The 16,061-nt window shown below is 40.9% G+C and overlaps 1 non-coding gene across 1 annotated transcript; it reads left to right on the top strand.

Moving 5' to 3' along the window:
* Positions 1 to 15,860: 15,860 nt before the first annotated feature.
* On the top strand, positions 15,861 to 15,933 carry TRNAK-CUU (transfer RNA lysine (anticodon CUU)). The gene has a single exon. It is a non-coding gene; the product is annotated as a tRNA-Lys (tRNA).
* Positions 15,934 to 16,061: the final 128 nt, after the last annotated feature.

Below are 16,061 nucleotides of genomic sequence, written 5' to 3'. Positions count from 1 at the left end.
GGGTTAAAAGGTAGAATTTTGAGAACGTAAATAGCTATCGTACATGTAGTTTCCCTCAGTGAAAACAGCAATCGAAGAAACTCCAATATGAATATTTCCGCAGTAGTTTCATAAAACATTGGGCCATATTTATGAAGGCCCTGCGCCGCCGGTGCGTCACTTTTTCCCCATGTTAAAAGTGACGCACCGGCGGCGCAAGGCCTTCATGAATCTGCTCCATTGTATACTTTGTTAAAAAAAAAACAGGAACAGGTATAGATTTTTTATAATAAATTGTTTCAAGTACAGAGAGCAAAGGAAAAAGTACAAACAAATGCAAACACGCTAATACGAGAGCCTATTTTCTTTTGCTAAGCACAAAGTTACTTACTGTTTTAGGTAACACGATTAAGTCCGCTGTCCCGAAGTATACCTGGCGGTGTCCTCTCCAGAAATGTTTCCGACTGTTGCATTACTGGTTTAAATACTGTGAAATTAAAAAGAAAGGCTGTTACTTAAATTAAATAACAAAGGAGGGCAACACTCGATGTTGAAGAACAGCACAGCACGTCGGTGATATGTTGTGTAGCCGTATGTTAATTTTGGTGTGAGGTGCTTCTTTGTAGAAATGAAAGGGATGTCTAGGTACGAAGTGTTTGTAATTGTTAGTGAGGATGTCGCTGTCTAGCCCTATGTTAATTGTAGATAGGAGGAGTCTGTCCCTAAGAATGAAAGGATTGCCGATGTTGTGACTTGGTAGAATCGTTAGTGGGGATGTGTGACTTTTCCCTAACTTGAATTACAAAGCATGGTGTTAGTTTGAAAGAGATGCAGCTCCAAGTTGTCTGCCTGTTAAAATAAAAAAAAAAGTGCAGTTACATTCAATCGGAGAAAAGTAAAACAAACAGAAAACGTTGCCTTAAACACTTAAGAGTACACAATATTGGATAGACGTATAAAGGAAACATAAAAATACATCAGAGTAGACAAAAAAACACATAATGGCTTATCCTGGCTCTGTAAAACAGCATCCACTGTACCAAGGAAAAACGAGATGGACACGAGCCTGGAAAGAGGTGCCAAAGGCAACAGGAGCTGAACACAAGTCTGAGAAGAGCGTGAAAACAAACAGACAAATAATAAACGCCAAAGTACATACAAAGAGCATTTTACATTGAATTTTGTCATAGAGACGCCCGCTTACCTGACTCGGGCAAACAGTATCCGCTGTACCTAAATCCTGACAGAGGTGACAGCAGCTGGACAGGAGCCTGTTAAGACTTCTTTTTGATTTCAAAATATTTTTATTGAAAATAAAATTTTGCATATCCATAGAAAAGACATTCTTAATACTGTACTGGTCTTGCAAGATTGCGGCCTGGCGGGGCCTGAGAGAGAGAAAAGGAAAGGAGAGAGAGAAAGAGGGGGGGGGGGGGGGGTTGGTTATCGTTCCAGGTATGCGTCGAGAGCTTCCCACATATTCTCCTTGGCTGTATGATTTGCCGCCTTTTGCTTGGCGGTGATATTATCTGCCCCCCTGAGGAAGGTTACCCAGTTGAACCAGCGCTTGAAAGTGGCTTTGCTGGTGTCCTTCCAGTCACCCAGAATCGTTTTCACTGCAGCCGTTAGAAGGACATCGACCAGGTCTCGTATTTCTTTAGACTGGAGTTCTGTCGCTAGGAATGCAGTGGCTGCCCCGGCTAGTCCTCTTTGTATCTTGCTACCCGTTATTGTGTCTATGACGTTGTAGACCTTGCCCCAGAAGGCTTTGACTTTGGTGCACTCGAATAGCATGTGAGATAGGTCTCCCGTGGCGCTCTGGCAGTTCCAACATGTGCTGTTGTCGCTGGCTCCAACCCTCCCTAGTTTCGCTGGTGTCCAGTGCAACCTGTGAAGTAGCCAGAATTTGGTTTGTGCGAGCTGTGGTGTGATTTTGTTTTTGGACGCTGTCGTCCATAGTTTGGCTCTTTCCACTTCGTTCAGCTGTCTCTGTATGGTCTCCTCCCAGAATGCCAGCGTCTTGTTGTTTAGGGTAGTGGTGCGTGGTGTGATTAGCTTGTAGATTTGTGCTATTTGGTGGCCCGTCTTGTTTAAGTTTTGTGCGTATTGTATGATGGTGGGTGTTAGTTTCGTTAGTCCTGCTTTGGTGACAGCTGCTTTGATTTTGAGGAATTCGTAGAACTCCTTGTTAGGCAAGGAGGTCGTCTGCTGTAGTGCCGTGTAGGTGAGTGGGGTGTTCCCTGCTTCTAGTTGCGAAGGCGTAGTGATGCCTCTGCTTCGCCATATCATGCTGTCCAGTGTTTTCCCTTTGTATGTGACTTTGGTGTTATGCCACAGAGATTCCCATTTGGTACCTTTGATACTCACTGCCATTTCCCTGTCTACTCTTAACAGCGCTATCTTTGTGTTGTGAATTATTGCGTTTCTGGCTTCTGGGTGTTTGTGGGCCGTGAGGGCCATGATTGGGTCTGCGCCACCCAGAAGACACCTTTCCAGGTCCAGCCACACCGGTGTGTAATCTGGTGCGGGGGCGATCCAGTGCAGACCCTGTTTTGCCAGGGCCGCCTTCTGAAAGGCTTTGTAGTTTGTGAGGTTCAGTCCGCCTTGTTCTTTTCTAAGTCTGAGTTTCGCTAGGCTCATTCTTGGTTTTTTCCCTCCCCAGAGGAATATGTTGATGCTTTTGTCTAGGCGTTTGTGGAATTCGGGTGTGAGTGTGAGAGGCAGCATGGAAAGCAAGTAGTTTAGCATGGGGGTAACCATCATCTTTATAGTTTCTATCCTACCCCACCAGCTTATGAATTTGGGGCTCCATGTCTCCAGCTTGGACTTAATTTTTTTTAGCATCGCTTCCTCGTTATGGTCCAGTGTTGCCTTTAAGTCCCTTCCGAAAAGGAGGCCTAGGTATTTTAGGGGTTTTGTTTGCCAGGCTAGGCCGGATGTACCCAGCACATCCTTTGTTGTGTGGCAGTTCATCGGTTTGCACTCGGATTTCTCCCTATTGAGCTTATAGCCTGAGACATGTGCATACTCCTCTATTGTTTGCACGAGTGCCTTAATTGATTGTTCTGGGTTGTTCGTGGTGATCAGAATATCGTCTGCGTATGCCGCTAACTTGAAGGCTTGCCCCTCTATCTGCACCCCCGTGATCCGGTCATTTCTTTTCGAAGTCTTAACAGGCTTTTTATGGAGCCTGTTAAGACTTCGAAAAGAAACTGGCAAACAAAGCAATACATAACAAGACTTGCCAGACTACAAGCAGAGACGGCAGAGGGGACACGAGCTGCGATCTATTTGTAAAAAAACGCAAAAGCAAATATAAAGAGCAATTGACATACGATGTTTTCCCTGGAGACGCCACGAACAGTACTTACTTTAAGTTCCGAACTCTCTGAAAGAGGATGTATTGAAAAGCGGTACATTGCCGCCAAAACCTAGCAAAAAGCATTTCCAATGAAAACAGAAAACACTCAATGTAAGAAACACGAAACAATATATGTACAATACATTGCAAAGTAAAAAAGTAAATACAAGCCCCAAAAAACATAAAAATACGAATCGGATAACAAATAAGTTCTGGAAAATGCATACTTACGGGGATGTCCCGTTGAACAATGCTTTTGCAGTTGCCTATAAAGGAAAATTAACAGGCAAATACATCTAACAGTGACCAATTCAATAAAACATTCGTTACAAACAGCACCCACCTTAAGCTCTGAACAGTGATAAAGATGGCGGTTGCCTGTAATTAATTTAAAAACGTGTCCCACACTGAGGTTCTAAAATGCGGTGCATTCCCAAAAAAGTAAACCAACAGCAGTTTCGATGAAAACAGAAAGTATTCATTGTAATAAAAACTAAACTAATATGTACAATAAATTGAAAAGTAAAAAATACAAACAAAACAAGCACAATAGGAATCGGATCTAGGCAAAAAGCACTTACCTGGGTGTCCCGTTGAACAACTGTTTTGCCGTCGCCTGTAAATGAAAAGCAAACAAATACATCTTATGTTGACAATTTCAATCAAACATTGGTACAAAATAGCAATTACCTCATGCTCCAAAGTCTGGAAAAAATGGCGCTTACCGCGAATGAAATTTAAAAGGTGCACCACCCTGACGTATTCAAATGCTCTACTACACCCCCCCGCCGAATGACACCAACAGCAGTTTTGCCCAAAACAGGCAATATGAAATACAATTAAGAGTAGGCTATATATTAACCAGAAATGTCCAACGTAAAATTAAAAGAAACAAAATGCAAGTACAATAAAAATTGGATAACAATAAAGTGAGGCAAAAATCACACTTACCAGTATGTCACAGCAGCACGGATGGTGAAGTCTAGAAATCACACGACGGTCAACGGAGACAACAGCCAGGCACGACAGGACACGGCGCACAACAGGACAGGAGATAATCAATCCTTAATAAGTGAATGTACAAAAAAATACACATTAGAAGCGGAGTCAAAATGGCTTACCTCTACCTCTTAGACGCGAAGATCAGCATACATACCGGGCAAAGGAGTCCATGCACAATTGTAAACGGAGACCACAGCCAGGCACGACAGGACACGGGATAAGCCTAAAAAGTGCATGAATTGAAAACAGATTAGAAGCAGAGTCAAAATGGCTATACTTACTGGGCAATATGTTAGGCAAAAAGCACTTACCTGGGTGCCCCAATGAGCAAGTCTTTTGCAGTCGCCTGTAAAGAAACAAATGCATCTAATGTCACCAATTTCACGAAAACATTCGCACAAAACAGCACTTACCTTAAGCTACGAAGTCTGGAAAAGATGGCGCTTACCGCTAATTAAATGTAAAACGTGGCCCACCCTGACGTATTCAAATGCTGTATTTCCCTCCGGCAAATGATACGAACAGCAGTTTCGCCCAAAACAGTCAATAGTAAATACAATAAACAGTAGCCTATATATTATCCATAAAATAACCTACGTAAAAATCTAATAAACAAAATGTAAGTACAATAAAATTGGATAACAATAAAGTTCGGCAAAGTGCACACTTACCTAAAAACGACACGGACAGTGAATACATAAAAAGTCAAACGAACAAAAACATTACAACAGAATGAAAAACATTTTTTTAACAACATTAAAAAAAGGTGACACTTACCTGTAAGCTAGACGGAAGATATCACCATCTGCCTTTTACCATAAAAACGTGCCCCACACTGCCGTATTGAAATAAGGTACACACCCTAAAAAGCTAACAGCAGCACTTTCGTAAAAAGCATCATGTTCAAATCCCTTGAAACGTTATTAACTGTACATAAAGTAGCATGCATAATTAATGAGCACAATGTATACCCAATATCATGCAATACAGCACAAGGTAGTTACAAGGTAGTCAAAACTCACAGATGTCCCGTCCAACAACGCTTCAGCAGATACATAAAGAAACAACAATCAAAGACATGTAATAGTGGCACGTTCACTAAAACATTCTTAAATAATAAAAAATGCATCACTTACCTGAAACTCCGAAAGAGGGAAGACGAAGACAACGGGACCTAGGGCAAATGGAGACGACAGCAATGGCGGGCACGACAGGACACGAGATAAGCCTAAAGGTGAAGAAAAAAAAAACACATAAGAAGCCAAGTCAAAATTGTTTACCTGTCCCTCTAAGACGCGAACATCAGCATACATTCCCGGCAAAGGAGTACATGCCCAACGGGAAACAAAGACAACAGCCAGGCACGACGGGACACAGGATAAGCCTAAAAAGTGAATGGGAAAAAACACATTAATAGCAAAGTCAAAATGGCTTACCTCTACCTCTAAGACGCGATCATCAGCATACATAACTCTATTGCAGTCGCCTGTAAAGAAAAAGCAAACAACAAAGACATGTAATGTCACCAATTACATTAAAACATTGTTACAATACAGCAGTTACCTTAAGCTACGAAGTCTGGAAAAGATGGCGCTTACCGCTAATTAAATCTAAAACGTGCACCACCCTGAAGTATTCAAATGCTGTACTTCCCTCCAGCAAGTGATACGAACAGCAGTTTCGCGAAAAACATGCAATATTAAATAGAATAAACAGTGAGCTATATATTTACATAAAAAGTCAAATGGAAAATTAAAAGAAACAAACTGGAAGTACAATCAAATTGGATAACAATAAAGTTATGCAAAAAGCACACTTACCCGAACACGACACGGACAGTGAATACCTAAAAACTCAGAAACAGAAAAATGTAACAGAATCAAAAACATTAGTATAACAACATAAAAGAAAAGTGGCACTTACCTGTAAGCTTGACGGAAGATATCGCCATTTGCTTTTTACAGAAAAACGTGCCCCACACTGCCGTATTGAAATAAGGTACACACCCTAAAAAGCTATCAGCAGCACTTTCGTAAAAAGCATTACGTTCAAATCCCTTGAAACTTTATTAAGTGAAGATAAAGTAGCATGCATAATTAGGGAACACATTGTATACCCAATATCATGCAATACAGCACAATGTAGTTTCAAGGTAGTCAAAACTCACAGATGTCCCGTCCAATAACGCTTCAGCAGATACTTATAAAGAAACAACAACCAAAGACATTTAATAGTGACACGTTCACTAAAAGATTCTTAAATAATAAAAAAATACAATGTCTTACCTAAAACTCCGAAAGAGGCTAGACAGGCTAGACGAAGATGTTAATTGTAGATAGGAGGAGTCTGTCCCGAAGAATGAAAGGATTGCCGATGTTGTGACTTTGTAGAATCGTTAGTGGGGATGTGTGACTTTGCCCTAACTTGAATTACAAAGCATGGTGTTACTTTGAAAGAGATGCGGCTCCAAGTTGTCTGCCTGTTAAAAAAAAAAAAGAAAAAAAAGAAAACGTGCTGTTACTTTCAATCTGAGAAAAGTAAAGGAAACAGAAAACGTGGCCTTAAACACTTGAGATGACACAATGTTGAATAGACGTATAAAGGAAACGTAAAAATACATCAGAGTAGGTAAAAACACATAATGGCTTACCCTGGCGCTGTAAAACAGCATCCGCTGTACCAAGGAAAAAAAAAAGATGGACACGAGCCTGTAAAGAGGTCCCAAAGGCAACAGAGCATTTAACATTGAATTTTTTCATGAGAACGCCCGCTTACCTGACTCGAGCAAACAGTATCCGCTGTACCTAAATCCTGACAGAGGTGACAGCAGCTGGACAGGAGCCTGTTAAAACTTCGAAAAGAAACTGGCAAACAAAGCAATACATAACAAGACTTGCCAGACTACAAGCAGAGACGGCAGAGGGGACACGAGCTGCGATCTATTTGTAAAACAAACGCAAAAGCAAATATAAAGAGCAATTTACATACGATGTTTTCCCTGGAGACGCCACGAACGACAGGACACGAGATAAGCCTAAAATGTGAACAAAAAAAAAAAAACATAAGAAGCCAAGGCAAAATGGCTTACCTGTACCTCTAAGACGCGAACATCACCATACATACCCGGCAAAGGAGTCCATGCACGACGGGAAACGAAGACAACAGCCAGGCACGATGGGACACGGGATAAGCCTAAAAGTGAATGTGGAAAAATACAATAATAGCAAAGTCAAAATGGCTTACCTCTACCTCTAAGACGCGATCATCAGCATACATAACTCTATTGCAGTCGCCTGTAAAGAAAAAGTAAACAAAGACATCTAAAGTCACCAATTACAGTAAAACATTGGTACAATACAGCACTTACATTAAGCTACGAAGTCTGGAAAAGATGGCGCTTACCGCGAATTAAATCTAAAACGTGCCCCACCCTGACGTATTCAAATGCTGTACTTCCCTCCGGCAAATGATACAAATGATACCAACAGCAGTTTTGCGAACAAAATGCAATATTAAATAGAATAAACAGTAAGCTATATTTACATGAAAAGCCTAATGTAAAATTAAAATAAACAAAACGAAAGTACTATCTAATTGGAGAATAAAGTTATGCAAAAAGCACACTTACACAAACACGACACCTAAGACATCACCATATGCCTTTTACCATAAAAACGTGCCCCACACTGCCATATTGAAATAAAGTACCCCCCTAAAAATATATCAGAACAAAAGACATTCAATAGTAACACATTCACTAAAATATTCTTAAACAAAAAAAAAGGTCATCACTTACCTGAAACTCCGAAGTAGGGTTGACGAAAAAAACGGGACATAGGGCAAACGGAGACGACAGCAATGGCGGGCACCACAGGACACGAGATAAGCCTAAAAGGTGACGGGGAAAAAAACATCACACATTAGAAGCAAAGTCCAAATAGCTTAACTGTACCTTTAACACGGGAACATCAGCATACATACAGGGCAAATGAGTCCATGCGCAACAGGAAACAAAGACAACAGCTATGCACTACGGGACACGAGATAAGGCTAAAAAGTGATTTTTAAATAAACACACATTAGCAGCAAAGTCAAAACGGCTTACATCTAAAAGTATAGGAAAGGAATACATGGACGACGGGAAATGGAGACGACAGCCAGGCACGACAGGACACGGGATAAGCCTTAAAAGAAATTACAAAATAAACACACATTAGCAGTAAAGTCAAAATGGCTTACCTCTAAAATTATAGGAAAGGAATACATGGACGACGGGAAACGGAGACGACAGCCAGGCATGACAGGACACGGGATAAGCCTTAAAAGAATTTACAAAATAAACACACATTAGCAGTAAAGTCAAAATGGCTTACCTCTAAAATTATAGGAAAGGAATACATGGACGACGGGAAATGGAGACGACAGCCAGGCATGACAGAACAAGGGATAAGCCTTAAAAGAAATTACAAAATAAACACACATTAGCAGTAAAGTCAAAATGGCTTACCTCTAAAAGTATAGGAAAGGAATACATGGACGACGGGAAACTGAGACAACAGCCAGGCACGACAGGACACGGGATAAGCCTTGAAAGAAATTTAAAAATAAGCACACATTAGCAGTAAAGTCAACGACAGGACACAGAAAGCCTTAATAACATTAAACACACATTAGCAGTAAAGTCAACGACGGGACACAGAAAGCCTTAATAGCATTAAACACACATTAGCAGTAAAGTCAAGTCAGTTTTGCAGCCGCCTGTAAATAAAATGCAAAAAACAAATACATCTTATGTTGACAATTTCAATAAAACATTGGTACAAAATAGCAATTACCTTATGCTCCGAAGTCTGGAAAAGATGTACGAAGTCTGGAAAAGATGTTGCTTACCGGTAATTAAATCTAAAACGTGCCCCACCCTGACGTATTCCAATGCTGTACTTCCCGCCGGCAAATGATACGAACAGCAGATTCGCGAAAAACATGCAATATTAAATAGAATAAACAGTAAGCTATATTTACATGAAAAGCATATTGTAAAATTAAAATATACAAAGCGAAAGTACTATCTAATTGGAGAATAAAGTTATGCAAAAAGCACACTTACACAAACACGACACCTAAGACATCACCATCTGCCTTTTACCATAAAAATGTGCCCCACACTGCCATATTGAAATAAAGTACACCCCCTAAAAACATATCAGAACAAAAGACATTAAATAGTAACACATTCACTAAAAGATTCTTAAATTAAAAAAAAAGGTCATCACTTACCTGAAACTCCGAAATAGGGTTGACGAAAACAACGGGACATAGGGCAAACGGAGACGACAGCAATGGCGGGCACGACAGGACACGAGATAAGCCTAAAAGGTGACGGGAAAAAAAACACCACACATTAGAAGCAAAGTCCAAATAGCTTAACTGTACCTTTAACACGGGAACATCAGCATACATACAGGGCAAATGAGTCCATGCACAACAGGAAACAAAGACAACAGCTATGCACTACGGGACACGAGATAAGGCTAAAAGGTGATTTTTAAATAAACACACATTAGCAGCAAAGTCAAAACGGCTTACATCTAAAAGTATAGGAAAGGAATACATGGACGACGGGAAATGGAGACGACAGCCAGGCACGACAGGACACGGGATAAGCCTTAAAAGAAATTACAAAATAAACACACATTAGCAGTAAAGTAAAAATGGCTTACCTCTAAAAGTATAGGAAAGGAATACATGGACGACGGGAAACGAAGACGACAGCCAGGCACGAAGGGACACGGGATAAGCCTTGAAAGAAAATAAAAAATAAACACACATTAGCAGTAAAGTCAAAATGGCTTACCTCTAAAAGTATAGGAAAGGAATACATAGACGAAGGGAAACTGAGACAACAGCCAGGCACAACGGGACACGGGATAAGCCTTGAAAGAAATTTAAAAATAAGCACACATTAGCAGTAAAGTCAACGACGGGACACAGAAAGCCTTAATAACATTAAACACACATTAGCAGTAAAGTCAACGACGGGACACAGAAAGCCTTAATAGCATTAAACACACATTAGCAGTAAAGTCAAGTCAGTTTTGCAGCCGCTTGTAAATAAAATGCAAAAAACAAATACATCTTATGTTGACAATTTCAATAAAACATTGGTACAAAATAGCAATTACCTTATGCTCCGAAGTCTGGAAAAGATGTACGAAGTCTGGAAAAGATGGCGCTTACCGCTAATTAAATCTAAAACGTGCCCCACCCTGACGTGTTCCAATGCTGTACTTCCCTCCGGCAAATGATACGAACAGCAGATTCGCGAAAAACATGCAATATTAAATAGAATAAACAGTAAGCTATATTTACATGAAAAGCCTAATGTAAAATTAAAATAAACAAAACGAAAGTACTATCTAATTGGAGAATAAAGTTATGCAAAAAGCACACTTAAACAAACACGACACCTAAGACATCACCATCTGCCTTTTACCATAAAAACGTGCCCCACGCTGCCATATTGAAATAAAGTACACCCCCTAAAAATTTATCAGAACAAAAGACATTCAATATTAACACATTCACTAAAAGATTCTTAAATAAAAAAAAAGGTAATCACTTACCTGAAACTCCGAAATAGGGTTGACGAAAAAAACGGGACATAGGGCAAACGGAGACGACAGCAATGGCAGGCACGACAGGACACGAGATAAGCCTAAAAGGTGACGGGAAAAAAAAACACCACACATTAGAAGCAAAGTCCAAATCGCTTAACTGTACCTTTAACACGGGAACATCAACATACATACAGGGCAAATGAGTCCATGCACAACAGGAAACAAAGACAACAGCTATGCACTACGGGACACGAGATAAGGCTAAAAAGTGATTTTTAAATAAACACACATTAGCAGTAAAGTCAAAATGGCTTACCTCTAAAAGTATAGGAAAGGAATACATGGACGACGGGAAACGGAGACGACAGCCAGGCACGACAGGACACGGGATAAGCCTTAAAAGAAATTTAAAAATAAGCACACATTAGCAGTATAGTCAACGACGGGACACAGAAAGCCTTAATAACATTAAACACACATTAGCAGTAAAGTCAACGACGGGACACAGAAAGCCTTAATAGCATTAAACACACATTAGCAGTAAAGTCAAGTCAGTTTTGCAGCCGCCTGTAAATAAAATGCAAAAAACAAATACATCTTATGTTGACAATTTCAATAAAACATTGGTACAAAATAGCAATTACCTTATGCTCCGAAGTCTGGAAAAGATGTACGAAGTCTGGAAAAGATGGCGCTTACCGCTAATTAAATCTAAAACGTTCCCCACCCTGACGTCTTCCAATGCTGTACTTCCCTCCGGCAAATGATAAAAATGATACGAACAGCAGATTCGCGAAAAACATGCAATATTAAATAGAATAAACAGTAAGCTATATTTACATGAAAAGCCTATTGTAAAATTAAAATAAACAAAACGAAAGCCTTATGCTCCTAAGTCTGGAAAAGATGTACGAAGTCTGGAAAAGATGGCGCTTACCGCTAATTAAATCTAAAACGTGCCCCACCCTGACGTATTTCATGGCTGTACTTCCCTCCGGCAAATGATACAAATGATACGAACAGCAGATTCGCGAAAAATATGCAATATTAAATAGAATAAACAGTAAGCTATATTCACATGAAAAGCCTATTGTAAAATTAAAATAAACAAAACGAAAGTACTATCTAATTGGAGAATAAAGTTATGCAAAAAGCACACTTACACAAACACGACACCTAAGACATCACCATCTGCCTTTAACCATAAAAACGTGCCCCACACTGCCATATTGAAATAAAGTACACCCCCTAAAAATATATCAGAACAAAAGACATTCAATAGTAACACATTCACTAAAAGATTCTTAAATAAAAAAAAAGGTCATCACTTACCTGAAACTCCGAAATAGGGTTGACGAAAACAACGGGACATAGGGCAAACGGAGACGACAGCAATGGCGGGCACGACAGGACACGAGATAAGCCTAAAAGGTGACGGGAAAAAAAACCACCACACATTAGAAGCAAAGTCCAAATCGCTTAACTGTACCTTTAACACGGGAACATCAGCATACATACAGGGCAAATGAGTCCATGCACAACAGGAAACAAAGACAACAGCTATGCACTACGGGACACGAGATAAGGCTAAAAAGTGATTTTTAAATGAACACACATTAGCAGCAAAGTCAAAACGGCTTACATCTAAAAGTATAGGAAAGGAATACATGGACGACGGGAAACGGAGACGACAGCCAGGCACGACAGGACACGGGATAAGCCTTAAAAGAAATTACGAAATAAACACACATTAGCAGTAAAGTCAAAATGGCTTACCTCTAAAAGTATAGGAAAGGAATACATGGACGACGGGAAACGGAGACGACAGCCAGGCACGACGGGACACGGGATAAGCCTTGAAAGAAAATAAAAAATAAATACACATTAGCAGTAAAGTCAAAACGGCTTCCCTCTAAAAGTATAGGAAAGGAATACATGGACGACGGGAAACTGAGACAACAGCCTGGCACAACGGGACACGGGATAAGCCTTGAAAGAAATTTAAAAATAAGCACACATTAGCAGTAAAGTCAGCATTAAACACACATTAACATTTGCAGTTACTAAACGGGACACGGGATAAGCCTTGAAAGAAAATAAAAAATAAATACACATTAGCAGTAAAGTCAAAACGGCTTCCCTCTAAAAGTATAGGAAAGGAATACATGGACGACGGGAAACTGAGACAACAGCCAGGCACAACGGGACACGGGATAAGCCTTAAAAGAAATTTAAAAATAAGCACACATTAGCAGTAAAGTCAGCATTAAACACACGATAACATTAGCAGTTACTAAACGGGACACGGGATAAGCCTTGAAAGAAAATAAAAAATAAATACACATTAGCAGTAAAGTCAAAACGGTTTCCCTCTAAAAGTATAGGAAAGGAATACATGGACAACGGGAAACTGAGACAACAGCCAGTCACGACTGGACACGGGATAAGCCTTGAAAGAAATTTAAAAATAAGCACACATTAGCAGTAAAGTCAGCGTTAAACACACATTAACATTAGCAGTTACTAAAAATAAATAATAAACACGTCTTACCTCTGAGACTCGTAATGAACACCAAAACAAAATGCCGTGACGACCAAGGGGCGGGTGACGAAAAAAGGGGCGGGTGATGAAAAAAGGGGGCGGGACTTAAAAAACGCACGGGGACGCCCCCGATTCGCGTCCTGACGGGGGAAAGAGTGACGGACAACAATGTCTTCCAATGGCTAGCCTCCATTTATGGAGCTAGCCAATGGTGGACTAAGGCGGGACATTGCCACATAGTGTAGATCAACAGATTTCGCCAGCGCGATCGCTGCTGCGCAGCGGACGCCAGGCGAAACCTAAAAAGACGCGTCCTGCAATATTAGAGCGTTAGGGGGCGCCTCCACCCCAGTGTCTGCGATGACAAACTTTCTATTTGGCTGCTATTTGGGGCTGGCCTTGGAGGGGGTGGGTCATGTTAGTACACGAGCAGAAAGCGAGTATAACGTGATTTGAGCCTAATGTTGATCAGATTGGCACCGAGGAGGCCCTATTGAACATGGATATGCAAGTGGGCTGTGATACAAGTGGGCTGTTACTCTATTCACAAGTCACAAGAGGTGCAGCAATGCCACACTCCTGGGGGCAGATTTACAAGCCCCATGCGCCACTTTTGCATCACTTCAAACATGGAAAAAGTGACGCAAAAGTGGTGCAACAGGCTTGTAAATCTTCCCCCTGGGGCCTCATTTATGAAAAGTGACGCATCGCTGCGTGAAAATAGCGATGCGTCCCTTTTTTCACTGCACCCTCCTTGCGACACCAATGATGCGTCATATTTAGAGTATAACGCATCATGGCTCAAGGAGTTACAGATACATCAGTGTTTCTGACGTATCTGTATGGCGCAAAAGTGACGCATTGCTGGAGTGTTTCACAAAAGTGACGCAACTCCAGCAATGTGTTGTGTCAGTCTTAAGCCTGCTGTGAGGCTGGCGTAAGAAATTGACGCATTTGTGTCCTAGTAGTGGCGCAGTGAAATCTCATAGATTTCACTGCGTCACTTCTATGGCCCTTTCTTGCGTCAAAACACCCCCCTGCATACATTATACCTGGCGTAGGTATAATGTAGCGCAGGGGTTTACAAAATGATGCATCTACCTAGATGCGTCACTTTGTAAATATGGTGCAACAAGGCACATTTTTTACGTTGCTGGTGCGTCACAAAAAGTGACGCACCGGTGGCGTAAAAGTGATGCACTGCCTCATAAATGAGGCCCCTGGTGTTTACCACCCCTGCTGCTTGTCTACTCGTGAGACTGAGGGCTCCGCGCATCATGCCTGTCTTTAAGTTCCATTGCATATTTACGAAGCTTCAAAATGACCAGTCCACCTACGTGAAGGGTCTTCCACTGCGCAATTTTTGTTTTGTTCAAACTTTCAAATTATGCCGCAGGTGATGTATTATGTGGCCAGTAGAGCAAATCCATTGTAATGCGGAAAACGACGTAGCTTCAGAATCGCATAATTCCACTGGTCCTAGTTATAATCCAGCGGACGAGGCCGACACGCGTGACAATGCCTAAATGCCACAACTGACCTCATTCCATTTCACAGCCAAGAAAACCACAAAGTTAGTCTTGAGTCTTGCAATTAAACACAGGAACGGATAGTCAGGAAGAGGACCCCCCCCATCAAAAAAATAAACAAAATGCCGGGGCGCGGAGAGGGAAGGAGGGTAACGGAGGGAGCAACTAAGATAACTCAGAGAGAGAGGTGGAAGAAAAGGAGAGGGGAGGTGGAAAGTCAACCAAGGTCAAGCAAGAACCAGACCAGGCAGCTGTGCCTCCAGTCTCCTCTTCCTTAGATGATCTACAGGCACTGTAATAAAACTAAGCATGTCACAGGCTGTGCATTCCCATTGTGAGCCGGGTACATGATGTATGTTTATTTATTTATTTATTTATTTATTTATTTATGCGATTTTATATAGCGCGAACTTTACCCGAAGGTGTCAGAGCGCTTTACATAGGACCCAGTTTCAAACATAAGGACTGTCGGTACAAAAAGAATTTGCAAATTGTTGACTTACATAAGAACCAGTTGAAAAATACGGATTGAGGATCACATGCGTTACAAACAGAAAAAATTGCAAATGTACAAGAGATAAAATCACACAGGGAGGAGGTACAAATGGATCAAATCTAGGCATATACTAGTGATATCTCTATCTACTTAGGGAGGGGATACACATGGATATACTCTAAGAGTCACATAGGAATGGTAGAAAGCACAGCGGACTCCTGCATAAACTAGTGATTAGAGTTATCTCTATATACATAGGGAAGGGGTAAGACTGGATATACTCTAAAAGTCACATAGGAAGGGCAAAAAGCAACGCGTACCTCACCCCACCAGTGCCCGGCTAGCTCAGTCGGTAGAGCATGAGACTCTTAATCTCAGGGTCGTGGGTTCGAGCCCCACGTTGGGCGTGATAATTTTTTACTGTTCACTAAATTTTTAAAATACATATATTAATCTAAATCAGATTTGCATACCTTCATTCTTTGAAACATAATGACTTTGTTAAATGGGAATTGTTAAATACTAATACTTAAAA

The sequence above is a fragment of the Lissotriton helveticus genome, chromosome 12 (genome assembly GCF_964261635.1).
Source record: "Lissotriton helveticus chromosome 12, aLisHel1.1, whole genome shotgun sequence".
Taxonomy (NCBI): Eukaryota; Metazoa; Chordata; class Amphibia; order Caudata; family Salamandridae; genus Lissotriton; species Lissotriton helveticus.
This window is presented reverse-complemented; position numbering and strand designations above follow the sequence as displayed.